The sequence below is a fragment of the Grus americana genome, unplaced genomic scaffold (genome assembly GCF_028858705.1).
Source record: "Grus americana isolate bGruAme1 unplaced genomic scaffold, bGruAme1.mat H_43, whole genome shotgun sequence".
NCBI lineage: Eukaryota > Metazoa > Chordata > Aves > Gruiformes > Gruidae > Grus > Grus americana.
Genome location: NW_026561364.1, coordinates 1 through 18385, shown reverse-complemented (window position 1 = coordinate 18385; position 18385 = coordinate 1). Strand labels below are relative to the sequence as shown.

General features: G+C 43.1%; 1 protein-coding gene across 2 annotated transcripts in view; it reads right to left on the bottom strand.

Annotated features, from left to right (window-relative positions):
- Positions 1–15399, bottom strand: part of LOC129200313 (gamma-aminobutyric acid receptor subunit rho-3-like) — a 56671-nt gene extending 41272 nt beyond the window's left edge. The window contains exons 1-5 of one of the 2 annotated variants that reach the window (XM_054811636.1): positions 15192–15399; positions 13492–13705; positions 11331–11504; positions 10216–10309; positions 7911–8067 (exon numbers count right to left, since the gene is read on the bottom strand). The gene's annotated coding sequence lies outside the window, so the exon portion shown is untranslated. Of the gene's footprint in view, positions 1–1808; positions 2719–7910; positions 8068–10215; positions 10310–11330; positions 11505–13491; positions 13706–15191 lie in introns of those variants that run through there. The other variant, XM_054811637.1, reaches the window with a different exon arrangement.
- Positions 15400–18385: the final 2986 nt, after the last annotated feature.

Genomic DNA, 18385 nt, shown 5'->3' with positions numbered 1-18385 from the left:
CACACATATAAAATCTTAATAAAAATTAGTATTTTTAATCTAGGAGAGTTTCTAAAGACTTTAGTCAAGGAACAGCAGCAGATCAAGATCCTAAGGATGGTTGTAAAAAAATTTACAATCTCCATTCCAAAAAGCCACGTAGTATAAGGCAGAGGCTTTAAATGATAGCACAGCCTTTCACCATCATTTGCAGCCACAGGAAATTAAAGAGCTGAAATTGAAGCTGACATGCAGAGCTAAGCATAGTGCTGCCTGCAGCACATTATTTCCACCATGTCATTGCCTACGGACCCACGAAGCCTGCGGTCCGTTCATCAGTAGATCTGTTGACGGCTTGCAGACCGACAACCTAAAGCTACTCGGATGCCGCAGAGCCCAAAAGGCAGAGGTTCGCGAGCGGGCTGTCCGTGAGGCCGGTTACCAGGAGCAGCCCAGCAGCGGGGGCAGAGAGCTCAGCACAGGCAGAGCAATGGAAATCAGCTGCCCGAGAGCTCCTTGCCGCTGCGGCTGGGCTGTCACCGCGTCCTCGCTGCTGTGGCTTCTGGGCCAGCTTTAGCGTCTCACAGCAGTGAGACCGTGCAGAAATTGTTGGCCATTTGTTAGAATAATCTGAAAAGGGGAAACTGATTTCCTTCTTCCTGCGACATCCCCTCTCTGTCCTTGCCAGAGAAAATACTCTGCCGGAGCCCGACTCACGCGGTTGCTTCCTAATCCACGTCCAAGAGCAGCCTGGCTGCAGGGGATGGGCAGGGAGGGGATTGCAGTTATCTTGCCTTAACACCCGGTGTGGAGGTAAGCCACGCTGCTGTCACTGCTGGGCAGGCCTTACATCCATCTCCCCAGTGCAGAGGACAGTGGTGAACCCAACAGTAGTGAGGGGAAAGGGAAAGAGGAGGCCATCATCAAACACACACGCTTCATGTGTTAGCCTTTGCTCATAGCTGAAGTCAACACACTCACAACATGACTGCTTAAATCTAGCATCTAGAGTAAAATTAATTACATTTCTGCTTATATCTTGTTTCATACCTCCAGCAAGATTAAAAAGAGTTACAGAAAGGCACTTTTACATTTATTCAAAAATAGAAAATACGATTTTCTTCAAAAAGGAGAAGCCTTTTCTGGAGATTGATAGAAGAAAATATTCTCAGAAGTATCTGATATGAAGGGAGTTCCACCATGAAATGAGTTGTTAAATACCCATCGAAATAACAATTTTTCTTACATTACTTAGCTCTAGGGTTTAAAAAAAAAAAGATAAAGTGGTGGTGTTCTACCAGGGAAATCTGTTCAGCTGTGAAGGATGATCAGGAACAATGTCTCCCAAAAGCTAAATTTCTCCTGATTGTTATCTTGAAAAATGGAGGAGTCTACTTCATTCAGATTTTTTTCCTAAATTTAGTCTGGCCTGAAACCAAGACACAATTTCTCCACCAACTCCATGAGATTTCCTGCCAGTTAATAGCACACCATACCTAATGAGCATTGAGAACTCTGGGACACAGTTCTCTGGAATCCTTCAGACCTCAAGGTCATGCAAACACCCCAAAACAGCCTGTAAACTTCCACTGCAAGTCCTCGGGTCCGGTTGATTTTAAGCAGGTGGAAGCGTGGGTGAAAACTTACGGGTTTTTATAACTTCTCTGTGGAAATAGCACTGATTACAAATTAGTTAAAAGACCCACTCTGTTTTGAATTTGATGCCATAATTATTTAAGTTTGGTTAAGTGGAAACTTTGTGTTATTGTAGCTTTTAATTAGTTGTACAGATGCATGTTACATTTCCTTGTAAGCCTAGCCCATCTTACCTGATCTTGCAGGTCTGAGTTCCTCTTCTTTTGTCAGTGTTGAAACTCATTACTTCACATGCTGTTTGGAACTGAGAAGATACAGGTTTTCTGCATTTCCAGGGAGGACCACTGCATAGTACAGGCGTTCCACCCTTCTGTGCTCACTTTCCAGAAATCAAAATGAAGCATTATACGACTGTTGTGAAATGAGAAAGGCATCAAAAAACCTATATTTGGGAGGAAGAATTGTTGCTACCTCGGCAGATTAAAGGTACAGAAAGTGTGGTCTTGGCTTCTACTGGGGAACCACAAAGAAATTTATCATCCCAAGGTTGAAAACATGAGATGCAATAGGCAGGCAGATATCTTCCTCATGAAAAGTCAGTACAGACCATATACCAAGAACAGGCTGTAGAAAATTGATGCAGAACATTGATCTGGAGTTTGAAATCTTAAATAAGTTCACCCAGGAATTCAAGGTCTGAATCAGGAAGTTTAAATAAAACAGCCTGAAAAGCTATACTGTGCTCTTGCCTTATTTTTGACAGCATTATTTTTTATATCTTGTTTTCTTCCTCTGTGTTGACATGGTGGTTGCTCAGACCTCAAGTTGCTACCAGGTATGCACAGCGTATAGAGGGAGAATCAACAGACTCAATAGGGCAGGGAAGAGAGTCTTCTGAAGGCAATCATTTCAGGCATGGTTGATTCAGGAGTCAAGGTTGTGCAAAACCCCTGAAATACTGTGTTATTTTAAAAACAACAACTTTGATAACTCTCTGATCAACATCACTCACAGCAGGAGGGAGAAGATGCTACATGCTGAATAACCAGTTGTAAAGGGGTTATGTGATTCTCCCCTGATACCCTCGCATTTCACATGCCTGTAGCGTCAGATCTTAATTTACCATCTACACTGTACAGACCAGGCATTGGCAGAGAAGTACCACTCTGGAGAACAGATTTGAGGACCTAGTTTCAGTCCCTCCCTCCCTCCACCAGTTTATAAATAGAGATTTTAAAAGGCGATGGTGTAAAGAGGCACTCCCTCCACTGCTCCAAAGGACTGCTTAGAGTCACTGCCACAAATGGTGCTCCTTCTAGCCTCCAGCTCCAGGACTTTTCCCATGACTCCCAGCTGACATTTTCTCCTTGTCCTGTAGGTCTTAGTTTAGATGGATTTTTCTCCATTTTTAGGAAAACTAGCCTAAAAATAAACTAGCCTGTTAGCACCCAAGCTAAAATGGGGAGAAGGAGAGGAGCAATGTGGAATGGAATTTTGGTGCTGGATATTGCCTGTATCCTCACGTCCTTCCCTGTGGGCTGGGGCTGCCCAAGGCCACTTGCTCCAGCAGCATCTTCTCCTCAGAACCTTGGAGGAGTCTCTGGGACAATCCTGTGATTAAGACTTGCTGATAAAAAGCTGCCATTCACCTCTCACTTGAATCTCAGCAGTCCTCTTTCCTAGTCCCACTGAAGACCATTACTATTTATGCAAGAAGACCATAATTGACCCAGCAAGGCTTAGAAAATTTTGGATGTTTGGGCAAAACTCACAGGAGGATGACAGGCATACTCTGCAACTGGACAGCAGGCGGTCAGTAGTGATGAGCCAGCACGACAGAACGGTGTGGCAAGGATCACCAGCTCAAATGCAAGGTACAACATGGTGGAGAAATTGAGTACGTGACTGCTTGGTTCCTGCAATAGTTAGACAGTGGGGGGCTAGGAGAGACAGAATTTGAGAGAGAGAGAGAGACACTGTACGCAAACAGTTGGAACTGGCAGCTATTTTGCACAGATCACTTTTGAGAACATTTAAATTCCCTAGTTTTAAAGAAACGTATTTCCCCTTCTTTCTCTCTTCCGTACATGACATCGAACAGCCCTGCCAGCTCCCATGTGAGTGAGCGTAGGGGGCTATTGCTCATTCCTAGCCATATGTTTCTGTCAGATGTTTATTTGCACAAGCGACAAATCATTCTGAGCCTTTGAAAAGCTAGCGGAGGCATTGCCGTTCTCCACTCCTACCTCATTTCTGCAATCACAGCCTGGGCTGCAGTCAAGGAGCAGGCAGCTCCCAGGCAGGCAGGGAGAAGGAACAAGACCCACAGGCCAGGCAGGTGTGAGCTGTGGAGCAGCACCCTTACACTGCAAAGGGAGATGCTCCAGAAGTAAAGTGACCCCTCAGTAGTTACAGAAGCACCGATCACTCTGGAGATGAAGATGTTCCTTTCTGAGAAGGAAAAGCTAGGGAGGAAAAGGAGAACGGTGAAACTGAAAGTCTGGCATCTCTGCTTCTGCCCCTCTCTGTTGGACTATCAAAGGATTTTTAAACTTCTGCAATTAAGACCTTGTATCCTCTTAGTATCATTATCCTTAGCCACAGTGAGGCAAATGAACCTTAAAGGTAATGCTTCAGTTTTCCCTGTGTCTTTGGTTTTTTTTAAAGAGTAAAGGCCCTATATAAATGTACTTTTGATGTCCATGTTACTTACTGGTAAGTCTGGATGCCCACAAGACCTTAAAACAAAGAAAGTTTCTGCCACATACAGAAAAGGAAAAGAAGCAATCAGAGAGAAGCTGATGAAAGGGACAGCTGTAACAAAGATTTGGAGGGTATCCCAGAATGAGATGTTCACTTTGGGGTGTATCCTTGCTACAAGCTCTGATGGAGACAGTGGTTCTTTTTTAAGGCATATTTAACTCCTGAAACTAATCTTGGTAGCTCTTAATTAATTAGAGACTGGTCCTACCCAGCAGCGTCACTGTGAAAAGGAGGCAAAGAAAATTTGCTTTTCAGTGCAGAATTTCTTCTCCCAAGGAAAAAACCACAGGTTTTTGCTTTTCTTTGTTGTGAAGAGAGGATGGAGACTCCAGTATCTTAAGGGAGTTGGGGGCTGGTGGGAAGTGGAATAGATCCCTCTGACAGTCTGGCCATCCTGGCGTCCATACATTAGAGTATTGCTAATTATTCTTGAAACCCAGTAAAACAGTTATTTTCTAGCAATTTGTGATTTGCTAGATGTTACTCCCAGCTTTCAGGAGATTCAGTTTTCTGCAAAGATGTCAGTTATGCTGAGAGCTTGGTCTTTGCAACACCTTGGGGAAAGGTAATCCATTTTGCACTCTTCTTAAACTATCCCTTCATTTCCTTTGCTTCTCATGTCCTAGTGTTCTCTCCATTATTTTCAACTGCTTTATCTTCTTGGCTTACAAGTGCTGTACTTCTCTAATCTTGGAAAAATTGCCCGTCCTCCCACTCTAACTTTCTGACTTTCAGTAAATTAGCTGGTGCCTCTATGACTACAAAATTGATCGTATCTCCTCAAGCTGTCTCCATAGGTCTCAGGCAAGCTGTCTGTTCCTGGGACCTTGTCTTCCCTGACAGCTCGCTTCCTGGTTTTCCTCCAGTACACTTCAACAGCAAACTGCTACGTTAAAGGAGACATTTCTGGTGCTGTTTTACCTGATTGTTCTGCCACTTCCGTGAACTTTGCCTTCCCTGGCTGTCAGTGGTTGCTTTCTTTTTATCCCGTCTGCTTCACAGACTGCTCTGACTTGACAGACCACAAGCTTTGCAACTTTCTGTTTGTTTTTCAGCCAGCATCAGTGTTTCCCCTATCTTTTACTTGTTATGTTTTCTCACCGGAGCCCTCTCCCTCTCTAACTTCACCCGGCAGCTTTGTGCTGCCAACTGCCAAATTCATCTCTTTAGCCCGTCTCCACAGCCCTGGATAGCTTTGTACCTCCAGCCACTTGCTTAACATCTTCTCATCTGCTTCTCGCACAAAACTGGATTGAAAGATCCCTACTTTTTACATCCAGGTATGATAGCTAAAATGCAAGTGGTAATTCAGCTTTTACACTCCTTCCCCTCAGTTTAAGCAGTTCAAACAAGTCAGGCAATAGATTTCATAACCAAACGTTGTAGACTTATTGCTTATTTTTCTAATTAAGCCAGTTGAGAAAGATTGCTCCTCATATTTTCCAACAGCATTTAAAGCCATTAACTGTTCCACAAAGGAGGTGGGTGTCTGGCTGCAAACCTGCGGTAAGGGTAGAAGAGCAGCCGTTCCTAACATTGAGCTCTTCAGCCAAACCAGCACTTTGAGCAGGCTTTAAAAAGTATTATTATTATTATTATTATTATTATTATCATCATCATCATCATCTGGATACTCTTACCTAGTAGGATGTAGAAAAAATGAAGGTGAGCCGACTACCACAATACCTGCTAATTAGCCTTAGCTTCCTCCACTATCAACCTATGAGTGGAATATAGTCTGCAATCATTTGGCTTGGGAGGCCTGTAAAACATCATTAACTGTTGAATTAACTGCCTTGTCCTAGCAGAGCACTTTTTGAACCATAGGGGTATGTTTGGCCTTTCATAAAGAGGTGCTCTGTTGCTGCATTTCTGCAGACAGCAGGAATCCAATACTGCTAAGTCAGTAGCTCAAACTGGAATGAGGGACACTTGAGTGGAGCACAAGGAGAACAAAGACCACACTGTCCAAGTGTAGACCGGAGATCCATCAGACTTTCTCAGCCCAGAGGAAGCAGGTTCGTGTCCTGCAAATTAAGATTAAAAAGGTCTTCTGATTTGGAGTCAGAAAAGCAGTCATGGACAGCAAGGCTGTGTCTCCCTACCTCCTATGGAGCAATACATCCTCTAATCTCACAGGAGTGGAAAAAAACCCAAGCAACCAAAAAACCAAACACACTAACAAAAAGCACCCCACTTTACTAGTGATTTCTATACGCAGCAGGCTGGGCTTTTATCTGTGCTCTGTTCATGACAGCTGCATTAGGACTAGACAGCTGTCAATCCCCTTTCCAGAGAGAGCGCTGTAATCTCATTTATTCTCAACTTCTGGAGAGCATAGTTCTGTTCTAAACATCTTTTGATAGCACTGAGAAGCACCTGTTGAATAAGAGGAAAAGACCCTGTGCAGACAGGCCAGCTCAAGGAAACCAGAGACACCCTCGCCGAGTGGACAGACAACCATCCACCAGTCCGTGCTGACGCCCTAGCCTGGTTCAGTACCTCTCACTTCAGGCACCAGCGTGGCCTTTCTTCTGAATGGATTGCAACTTGCTCAAAATTTCTGTTTCTAATCAGCTTAGCAATATTCTGCCTGCTCCACACACATGATAATTTTCATCCACAGCCACACCGCAAATTCTTTACCACTAGCTGTGCAGCTATCAGCTTCTTAGTGCTCTAAATAGCTCCCGTGCGTCACATTTGAGCAGCTCCCCTGCTCTCAGATGACATTCCCAGCCCACAGAAATCTGAATATTCCTGCACAGCTCCTCAGTTCGGGAAATCTAGAAATAACATGTTATTTTACTATTTATTTCTTTGCAAGTTTTGACTTGCGGATCTTCTGGAGATAGTAAAAACAGGAGAAAACCCTTGCATCTACAACGCTTCAAGTCAACAATACATGACTGTGCTTTTTAACTGGTTCACAGGCGCATTTGTCACCACGAGGCTAGAGTCCTCAGGATAGTTGTTGCCTTGTGTAAGAGGAGCCTAGATAATTTGGCCGTAGACTTAGAAAGGTGGCTCTAATTTCAACTAAAAATACATTTGCATTCCTTCTGCCTTATTCTTAAACACACAGCTTCCCTCTCACAGAGGTACAACATTTGTGCACTCCTTTCCCCCTTGTCCAGACTTTCTTTACTCACCACTTCTCCTAAACAGGACACAACCCTGCCTCCCTCTTTCCCAGCTCCCACTTTCAAGCCCCATCTTTCTCCCAGGTAACAGCGATACAGATTTAACCCCCAAAAACTTGCCTACAAACAAAAGACCTACTATCCCCACAACAGCCATAACGCTCCAATGGTTGGTGCAAAGTTAAACATCAAATGTGCGGTGCAATTCCGTGGATGTGAGTTAAAACAGAATTGGGTTTGAAATTCGCTAACTTTTTATTGAGTAATCACCCTTCTCACAGGGGGAAGATTAAGTGCCGAAGCTGAGGGTACTCAGCAGTACCAGTGCTGCTGGTTTCACTTGCTTCCTTACTCATTTGGATGCTGAAAGAGACATAGATTTAGGATTGAGTTTGCCACCCGAAAATCCCAGCCCCTGGGCATGGCTACCTGGAGCCTGCAGACAACCTGGAAGCGTAGTTGGGATGTAGCTGAGATCCCCCCCGTAGGGACGTCCCATCGTCCTAAGGCTGTGCAGCAACAGAACTGCACAGTAAGCACTTTGTAGGGGAAATTGAGAAGTGTTGTCTCCTCCAATTACCGCGTACTGCAAATGAGAATGCAAACAAGTTATCTGGCAATTAACAGCAGAATGAAAGTTAACATCAGTCCATTTTTGCCCATCCTAATGTAATCTCACATCTTTTTCAATCTGTGTCCCAGAAACTATGAAAGTGATAGTTCTGTGATCTGTCATTGCTCTTAAACAAGAAAAAGTGAGTAAAAGGAAGATAGGTACGACCTTTGTGAAATTTCTTCACATTTCACATCTTCTAGGCAGAGACACTGGGAATCAATTCTTCCCTTTAAATTAAAAAAACGAAATAATCAAAACAACCACCTCACTTTTCCCAGTGTTTGGTTTGGAAGAACTAACATAATTTGGAAAAGCTGGCTTAATGCATTTATTAAAATGAAATTTCCTAACAGTGCTTTTGCCCTCTCAGTAATTAACAGATCCAAGTAATTTTAGCTGGATATGATTTTTTTGTCTTGGGTTTGTTTTCTTCTATTGCTGATTCATTCAAAGCCCTTCAGTATATTTGCAAGTTTCTAATACGAAAATGTGTTTTCTCCACTAATAATTATTGAATAAGGTAATTTGGATTATTAAATGTTCTCCAAGCCCACTTTCCTGTGGTTTATGAGCTCTTCCTAGCTTCAGTCATCGGGAGAAAAATAAGTGAGGCACATAAGACTCCAGTAAACAGTACTTATTAGTAGCTACAAAAAGCCACACAAATGATATTAAAAGTTTAGTATTTTGAGACCAGCAATTATACAAATTTTATGCTAAAATGTTTCTGTAAATTATAAATAAAGTCCATTGGGATTTTTTACGCATGAGAATGTTTTTCCTGGAGAAAACATTAGCGGCACCGAAAGAGCTGTGTGTTGACTCTGGGGACCTGTTTTGCTGTAAGCAAAGATGGGGAGGTGACCAGCTGGCTCAGAGATGTTGAAAAGGCTTAGAAAACCCTATTCTTCTGTTGCTGATTTTGGCATTAGCGTGCTGGCTTGAAAAGTTATGGCGTGATCTGGAACCTTTTCTCACTGGCCAGCCGTGACCGCAGGCAGTTTCCATTTTGCAGCTTTTTGGCAGCATTTGTAAGACTGTTAATGTCTGCGAGTACAGTTGCTGATACCTTAAGTGCTGCAGACACTGAAGGGTCTCATGAGAGAGACTCATTGCATGTATAGTATGCAAAGGCATTATACATATCTATAAACCCAACATGTGTACTTCAGCTTGGTTTTCTTCTGCTGTAAAGTTGATGTTCTTCTGCACCATTCAATACGTAATTATTATTTTTAACGCATGCATTTCTTTAGCTATCATTGTGTACCAGCTTTTTTGCTCACACATTATATTTTATATTAGTTGTCCTCTGTGTTTGATACATCATTTTAGGAATACAATTATTTTCTGCTGGTGTCTCCACCACTGAGTCATATAATGAAATTTAGCCTTAAAACCATTACAAGAGGAGACAATTTATGAAACACTAAACAAGAAGCCCTCCCTCCCCCCAAGAATTGCTTAAGACAAGAACAAAAGGAGTAATCATGGGTGATAATTGCATTGTCTCATTCCATTTTCTTCTGAAATCTTATTACAGCTGTCCCAAGAAAACATGCATTATACAATCCAAGTAATGAAAGAGTAATTCTAAAAGCTAATTGTCTATAAAAATCTAGAGTTGATCCTTTACTCCTTGGAAATAGGGAGGTAATTGCATTGGAGTGCCAATGCATGGAGATCATCACCAGAATATTATATCCAGGTTTAAAGTACCAACTTCTCTATCTCGTAAGGTGTTGGAAGAATAAAATCATTAAAATATTGCACTGAGAGTATTCCAACACAGACATGACTTCTCATTCTTTATGAGAAGTCTTTATTCTTTACTCTCTCTATATCTGAGAGAAAAATGCATGCAAGATACAATGGCTAAAAACTGATGAAAAATTCCATGACCTGGGGCAGGAGGATCAGACAAGCTGATCATCCTGGCACCTTCAAGCCTTAAAATCTATTAAACTGATACACCAGTTAGGAAAACAATAAGATATCTTCAAGAATTCCTTCCAAGACATGGGAAAATAGAATGAAAAAAGGAAACGTATGACAAACGGTTACATACAAGTAATTTTTTGTTGTTCCATTGATCATCTCTCATGCCACAGTAGTTACCTCAAATTGCAGTAGTGAGGTTGTTCCAGAGAGTCTGATCGAAGACCAGGCCTGGAAATAGGCTCTTGGCCCAGCAAGCCTTGTCTTCCAGCCACTGCAAAAGACTGCAAAAGAAAATGAGAAGAAGCATTGCTGTTCACCAAGGGAAATAAGGATACCAAAGATTTGGCCTGAAATGCTTTCTGACTGAAATTTAACCCTGTGAAAGAAAACGTATCAACTCTGCTTGGGAGTGGCTGAAGAAAGTGTTAAGAAAGGAACATGAAACAATACCTTAAGTTGTCCATTGTTTTTTCCACAGTTTTGTTTTTTCCCACCCCCCAGGAGAAAATCATTAGGAGACTAAATTTGGACTCTAGCCCACCTCTTATCACTGCCTCTGCTACCCCCATGGCCCCAAGTTGATGGTACAACAGAAAGAGTCCGACAGCCAAAATGCTTTGGGAATTCAGCTGACATCTACATCTCTCTGCTGAGAGGTATCACATGAATGTCTTGATGCAGATCAGCAGTATAGACATTTAACAGTGACATTTTTATGTAGACCGTATTTAACAGACCAGAAGAAATACACTGGCATGAAGTACCACACACATGCATTTCATAGCAGAAAGAACCAACCATGCTTATGTCATGAAAAAAGAGATAAAACAACCCTGAATTCAGTTATTACGTACATCCTAATAGGCAAGTACCATAATTATGCATCTTTACAAATAAAACTATGGACTGGTAAGTATAATCCTTTAGACTAAAATTCCACTCTGCTTGGTGCAAAGGCAGAAAAGGTTCCATAAACGTAGATGTATGTCAGAAAATCATATCTAGGAATTTGTCTTATTTGAAGATAGATCACTATGCATATGCAAATCATTGTATATAAAATAGAAGTTACAGATTATTATTTTTTTCCCCAGGGAAAAAAAAAATTAAAACCAGATGCAGTAATTAATTTCTCAGTGCTTTAGTGAAATGTTACTGCCCAGGTCAGGTCACACAATCATAATGGTTTCTCAAGTGCAGTCATGGTGTGAACAGTTCAAAAGTTAGAGAAGGTTGTTTGACTGATAAAGTGTTATGTATGGTTTTTAAAAAAAAAACAACCCTAAACCCACCTGATTATCTTTTACTTTCATTGGAATACCCTGAGGATAAGGGCAAATGTTCTTTTTATCCAAGAGAATAGTATGTCTTCTAGTAGCCTGAAGAGTTGTACAGTCCTACTGTCGTGGTTTAACCCCAGCCAGCAACTAAGCACCACGCAGCTGCTCGGTCACTGCCCTCCCGCCCTGGTGGGATGGGGGAGAGAATCAGAAGGGTAACAGTGAGAAAACTCGTGGGTTGAGATAAAGGCAGTTTAATAGGTAAAGCAAAAGCCGCGCACACAAGCAAAGCAAGACAAGGAATTCATTCCCCACTTCCCATGGGCAGGCAGGTGCTCAGCCATCTCCAGGAAAGCAGGGCTCCATCGTAGGTGTAACGGTGACTGGGGAAGGCAAACGCCATCACTCCAAACATGTGTACCCCCCCTTCCTTCCTTCTTCCGCAGCTTTATATGCTGAGCATGACATCACATGGTATGGGATATCCCTTTGGTCGGTTGGGGTCAGCTGTCCCGGCTGTGTCCCCTCCCAACCCCTCGTGCACCCCCAGCCCGCTGGCTGGTGGGGTGGTGTGAGGAGCAGCAAAGGCCTTGGCTCTGTGTGAGCGCTGCTCAGCAGGAACCAAACCATCCCTGTGTTAGCAGCACTGGTGCCAGCACAGATCCAAACCGTAGCCCCATGCAAGCCACTGTGAAGAAAATTAATTTTGTCCCAGCTCAAATCAGCACACTCACAAAAATGACAAAAAAATGTGATCCCAGGTTTTGATCCAAATTTAGTTTGAGCAGGTGCAGGATTTCGATTCTGTGCCTTTAAAAACTGGCAGTTTAGCAAAAATGTCAAGCTGTATAATTTCCTACTGGCTAGAAAAATACTGCTGATGATCTCTCAAGTAAAACTGAGCAAAAATCCTTATCTCACACAAACAGTAAGTATTTTCTTTTCCTCTGTGTTATATAATAAGAAATCAGGTGCATTCTTTGCTATTCATTGTATGCAAACTGCAATATAACATTGGGAAGTACTGATTCCTTATTTCAACTGCTGACTTTTAAGAGCTTCCCCCAATATATATCTTGGTTATAGGATTGAACATTAATCTATAAAAAAGGCTTAGAATTCAATTACTACACACTCAATACAGATTAATTAATCTGCAGATTCAACTACACAAAATCCCTGAACTCATCCCTCAAGTAAGGCTGTTGATGAATGAATAAAACTGGCACGTTCATCCTGGAATTTCCAGGTTGTGCCACACAGATGAAATGGAGCCCAGAACGAATGGACGTGTCCTACAAACACCGTCCCTCAGAGCTCAAAGCCATGGTCTTTAAACCCAGTGCATCCATCAGCTGGTAACGGCTTCAAACAAGAAGCAGAGGGGGACACATGCCGGATTTAAACAGTACAGGGTTTCTAATTTGAGGTGTTTATAGAGGGGCAGAAAGCCTGAGTGGAGTCTTTAGAGAGTATTTACAACAGTCACCTTTTTGCGTCACCTCTCTCCTGCCACTCCAAGAGTAAAAATTAAGGAAATAGGAAACCATACTCAGCCTCGCATGGTTTAAGGCATGGACTTCTGAAGTGATTCCGCATTGAGGCCCTTCAAGCAAAATGATACTGAAATTGTAAATGGATGATACTGAGAATAGAGGCAGCAGAAATAAACGGGGGGGTCAAAAATAGCTTAAAATGGACCTCAACAGAGACCATGGGCTTGATCTCCACAAGCACACTCTGACCTTTTAGCAGCTGGCACCCACACCAAGTACCACCTAGCTGCCTAAATCACAGCCCTCCCGGCAGCCACCCATGCCCTCCAGCTTAGCCCAGGCAAAGCTTCAGCCAGGGGTGATGAGGGAGCCGGGGCGAGGGTCTCTCCCAGGTAGGTAGTACTCCGTCTGCACAGTATCTGAAGGTTGAAGCTTCACAATATCATCGTGAGAGCTGAGATATCAGAGCTGAAGTCCTTCCTCCCGTCAGAAACTGGGAAAGAAAGACTACGCTCCCTTTCCCAACGCCTACCTCCGCTACCACGATTTTTTTGCCATAACGGGACCACGCGTTGTTCGTGATGACAGACCACAAAGTCATGCACGCTGAGTTGTGCAGAGAACGGAGGAAGCCTCTCTGTGCTGCAGCTATTATGGGGTCATTTTTATTCACTCACTTGGAAGAAGGGCTGGGTTGAACTCTTCCCTTTCCAGCCCTCTCCTGCGTTGGTTCCCCTTTGTCCGTTAGCAAAGGGGCCTTGCTGGCTCTGCCATTTTGGGGCTGGCTTTCTTGCCAACCCAATTCACAGACGAGAAATTTCAGGCACAACTTGGGAAATCCAGAGGCCGCTGGTGGAAGCTGCTGATGCGATTCAGATCTTCATTCATTTACTGTATATAGAATATAAGGAAGAGGAGTCAGCTGAAAGGCGGTTTCTAATACCGAAAAAATCACAAAAATCATCCTTGTTTCCAGCTGGGGAGTTAAGGCTTGCTTTTTCCACCTGAAAAACTCACCTAGATCCTCCAGTTGATGTTTAATGATGACAATGACAAATTAGTACATATAATAAGTTTGGGATCTCTGCAGCATCCACCACAATTTTAACATCCAATGTATCATTTTTGCATGGCATATCTAATGATACTGATTTTGATGCATCATCCTGACATATTGCAGTCCTAGACTAGGTCTAGTTTCTTGAGCTACACTTACGCTTACCAGATCAAGGAGAACTAGCTCACCTGCAATCAGGAAAGGAAAAAACAACACAGATTTTATTGGTACAGTCTGTCTCTGGGAAACCATTAAAATCATTAGACCAGAAATGCATTTTCAGTGGCCTCAGGGCTGGTGTTGGACCCCAGAGCCTAAGATGACTCTTACGATTAGGACTAAAAGTCAAGAAATGCAGTAGATAACAGTGAATTCAACCAAAAGGATGACATGTGTGCAGGGTTTCAGGTGGTTCACTGAGCTTTAAGTACAATTAGAAAATTGGGAAAAAGAAGCTCACTATGCTGTTTTTCTGAGTAAACAAAAAAGATATTTTGTTTTTCCTGAAAAGCCAATTCACTTCATAGTCTGCATTTTTCAGCAAGTGAAGTTGATTTTTTTTAAAAATACTCTTGTAAAGCCAGGCAAATGCATTAGAAATTGCTAACATTTATCATGTTCCTTGGCAGAATAGTTAGATACTTTGGTAAAAAAAAAAATTACATGCTGATGGTCTCTCTTAAATAAATGCTTTAAAATAAATAACTGGGGGTGATGAACAAATGAAAAATGAAAACAGAACAAAAGATAAACCAAATATTATTAGTTCTGCAAGAAAATGGCATCCAGATTTAGCTCGTGCAATTTTTGTTGGAAGAGGCTAAAATTATCCCCAGCTAAACCCAGGCTCCTGTATCCTTGTCATTTAGGAGGTCTTTCAGTGACACGCAGGCAAAGACCAGAACTGACAATTATTTGCAACAGAAAAAGAACAACAACAAAGCGGAGGTTATAGGAAGAGTTATTTATCGTGCTCATCTGACAGCCCAAATGCAATGAGATTAGGCAGAAGTGCCCAGGCACTATTTACAGGAAGAATCATCTCTTGAAATAGACTTTCATTTTCCTTTCCTCTGTCATAATTAGGAATGTAAAATTTCTTCGAAAAAGTGAAGGCATGGGAGAAGAGGTTTCACTTCCTCTTCTTCCTCAGAAAATGATAATATGAGTAAGAATTGAGAAAAAGCTGGCTGCAAAAAATATTTGCTTGCTCAATCTAAAATTTATTTACATTTTTGAAAGCATAGAATGCATTGTTCATAATCTAGTTAGTTTATAGGAAGTATATTTGGGTCTCTTTAATAAATATGAATTCTTTACCTTTGAATGATGATAAATCCGTTGTCAGAAGTGGTGCTCCGATGCACCCCTAAGAACCTAACCTGAGATACCAGTAACAATTTAAGAAATGCTGCAAGTGGAAAGCAACAGCATAGCTGAGCAGTGCAGGGAACAGGCAGCATACAGAAATTGTCCGTAGATTGCGGATACCGAGGCATATCATGTTTCTGGAAATGATCTTGGAAAATTAATTTAATGTAACAACACATTTGTTATAATGGACTTAACACTGCACACTGTATAAAGGAACAACAATAAATGTGATTCAAAAAAAAACCCCAAAGCAGTAGTTGTCTAAAACTAAGTTGACTTTTTATATACCTATGGTGCTGGTTATTTTTCGGTTTGTTTTGTTTGGTTGGGGTTTTTTTTCCTGACTTCTGCCCTTAGATATGGGAGCCTCCCACGTGCTCAGGTTCCGCGTACTCCGTACAGCTGGCTGACAAAGCACACGCTCTCGCTCATAAGACGTGTTCTTGTTGAAATGTGGTCTTGGGCCATGTTGGAACAAGGTGTTTCTTCTTTCCTTTTTTCATTTCAAGTTGTTTTGCGAACAGAAAATTCTAAGGACATTTCGTTTTGGAAACATTTCTGTAATGAAATGCGTTGCCTGTGTTCTGAGAGGGGTTCGGTGACTCTGACAACATCCATTCCAGCTCGCAGCTGCTTGGGATCCCAAGTCCTTGGCTCTGGGTGTATTTAAGGCAGCCAAAGAGATTAACTTCCCAGTGAAATGGGAAGCCCTCCCCGTCTCAGCTGGCTGCTCCCCAGAAAGGGCTGTGGGAGCACCGAGTCCCGGGCTCGGGACAATCCATGAGGCTTTCGGGCAGGCTTGGGTCACGTGGTTGTTCATCGAACCCTGCACGTTTCAGATGAAACATACCAGGCTCAGTGAACAAATTTGGGAACAAATTAATGCTTTAAATTAAATTTTGCTTCCGACTGGACCTCCTCCCTGCTTCCCAGGTGCAGAATCTCCCACGTGCCAACTCGGCTGCCCGGGGAGATTTCTGCATCCGCCTGTCTGTGTGTCTCCCGTGCAGCTTGCTGGCTGTGGGGTACCCCCCCTGAGGCAGCTGAATCCCATCCATCTGCCACCCTCCAGCCCAGAATTTAGCCCAGAAATTGCATTTTTCTTAAGTGCCCCCCATCCTAGGCAGTTGCCATAGCAACCCAGGGACCAACTGGCAGATGCCGATCCTGCTGCAGCTCCGCTTCTGTCAGGATACAGCTAAATCACCAATGGACTAATTAGTATAACTGGAAGATACATTTTATGGTCTTTATTGTAAGATCTAAGGTAAATAAAGAGCTCAAGTCATATCTGCCCAAACCAACCACATTCAGAGCTGTTATTCCCATATCAATCACAAGTAATTACGTTTTTGTATCAGCCTTTTTACATTTACTATATTGCAAAAGAGCCCTAGGAGTGCTCAGTTTTGTTATCACACAGATCACCAGGCAGCACATCTGTGCAGCGACCATGTTGTGCCAAGAAACGCACTCACTCCCTTGCCTCAAGAGAGAATTTGAAGTTGCCAGGATGGAGGAGCATCACTAAGGATTTTGGGTCACCTCCTATTTTTGAAAGGCGTGATACAGGCTGGTGGAAGGGGACTCGCCTCAGAAATGTTGAAGGATCTGAATCCTGGTTTTATTACTAGGCTGCTAGGGGTTGATAAGCAATTTGTTTCCTCCCTCATGCCCAATTTCTCCATCTGTTAAAGGGGAGTTCTGATGATATGTCTCTCTTTGTAAACTAGATCTAACAGCATTTTAAAGCAAAGCTGTCCAAAAGCCAAATATTAACATCATCACCACTTACATTACCAGTTCAGGTGATCCCAGAGCACTGTCAGAAGAGGGCAACGTTCGACGCAGAGTGCTACATGTTGCCTGAACATCCCCTGCTTGCTCTCCCGTGGACAGCAAACTTAGCAATACGCTTCAAAACCCTGGTGGGCACAAATTCGGGGCTCTGGTGCCAGACAGAAGACATTCCCAGCCTCACTCTCCCATCTACTCTTTCTTCAGTAATACATTACAGTGGAATTCCCATGTTTTTCAACTTGCAGTTTCACTGAGATGCCAGTTACCTTTTCATGGAAAAGGAAAAAGCCTTTTTTTCTCTTCTAGACGTGTAGCACAATACAGTTTATTTTCCTGCATAGCTCTGCAACTTGAAAATACTTCCTTATAGCAGTGTCATACGGCCATTACGCAGCCACACGGGAGGCTGCATTAATCTGACAATCAGCTTTTAATGCGGGATACCCCCTGCCATATTGCGTGCAGGTGGCATTGGAGTGTTTGCCTGCAGCTCAGCTACGCCTAACAGTCTTTTCTACAGCATCCCTCTGTTTTCAGACTATCTTTCAGTGAACCAAAAATCACTGCTGCATTGAGTATTTTCTCCTTCCTTGGGTCTAATTCAGCTTTTCATTTGTCCTCACCTTGCTCTCTTACAGCAGCTCTCTGTCTGCTTTCCAGGGAACAGACCGTGTGTGGGGGAAGTGGAGACCTTTCTTCTCCCGTACCTCACGTCTGCTCTCTGCCCGCCACCGACAGTCCACAGGGCCAGGGGTCCAGCTACCCCCGGCATCACGGGCTCACTGCCTTACATCTTCTTAGTCCCTACGCCAAACTGCTTGATAGTCAGCGAAGCAAGGCAAAAGAGATCGTGAGAAGAGGGACGAGAGAAATAATTTCTCAAATAAATGATGCTCATTCAGTTTCTCATTTCTGTATCTTTTGCCCAGCTCTCCTCTCTAAGAGCATCTAACAGACCAAATTCAGAGCCTCCAGATTGCAATCAAGTCTATTCACCACAGTGATGTGAAATTCATGTGGCGTGTGATGAAGCTGAATTACTGAGTAATCACATGGATTTTCAGTGTGGTGGGGGGAATTGCGCAAACCGCCATCGTCGGTGACACCCACACGCCCAGCGAGCCGCCAGAGCGGGCACACACGTCGCGGTTGGGAAGGGGCTGAGGGGTGGGAGTTGGCTCCTGCCATGGTGAGGGGGTGTTGATGGAGGCAGCAGCAAAACTGTAGCTCTGGCTGTGTTTAAAGTCTCCTGCAATGGCACAGCCATAGCTCCTGCTACGGGGAGGGCCACACTCTTCAATGCACTCGTTGCACGACGTCATGTGCAACGATGGTGGATG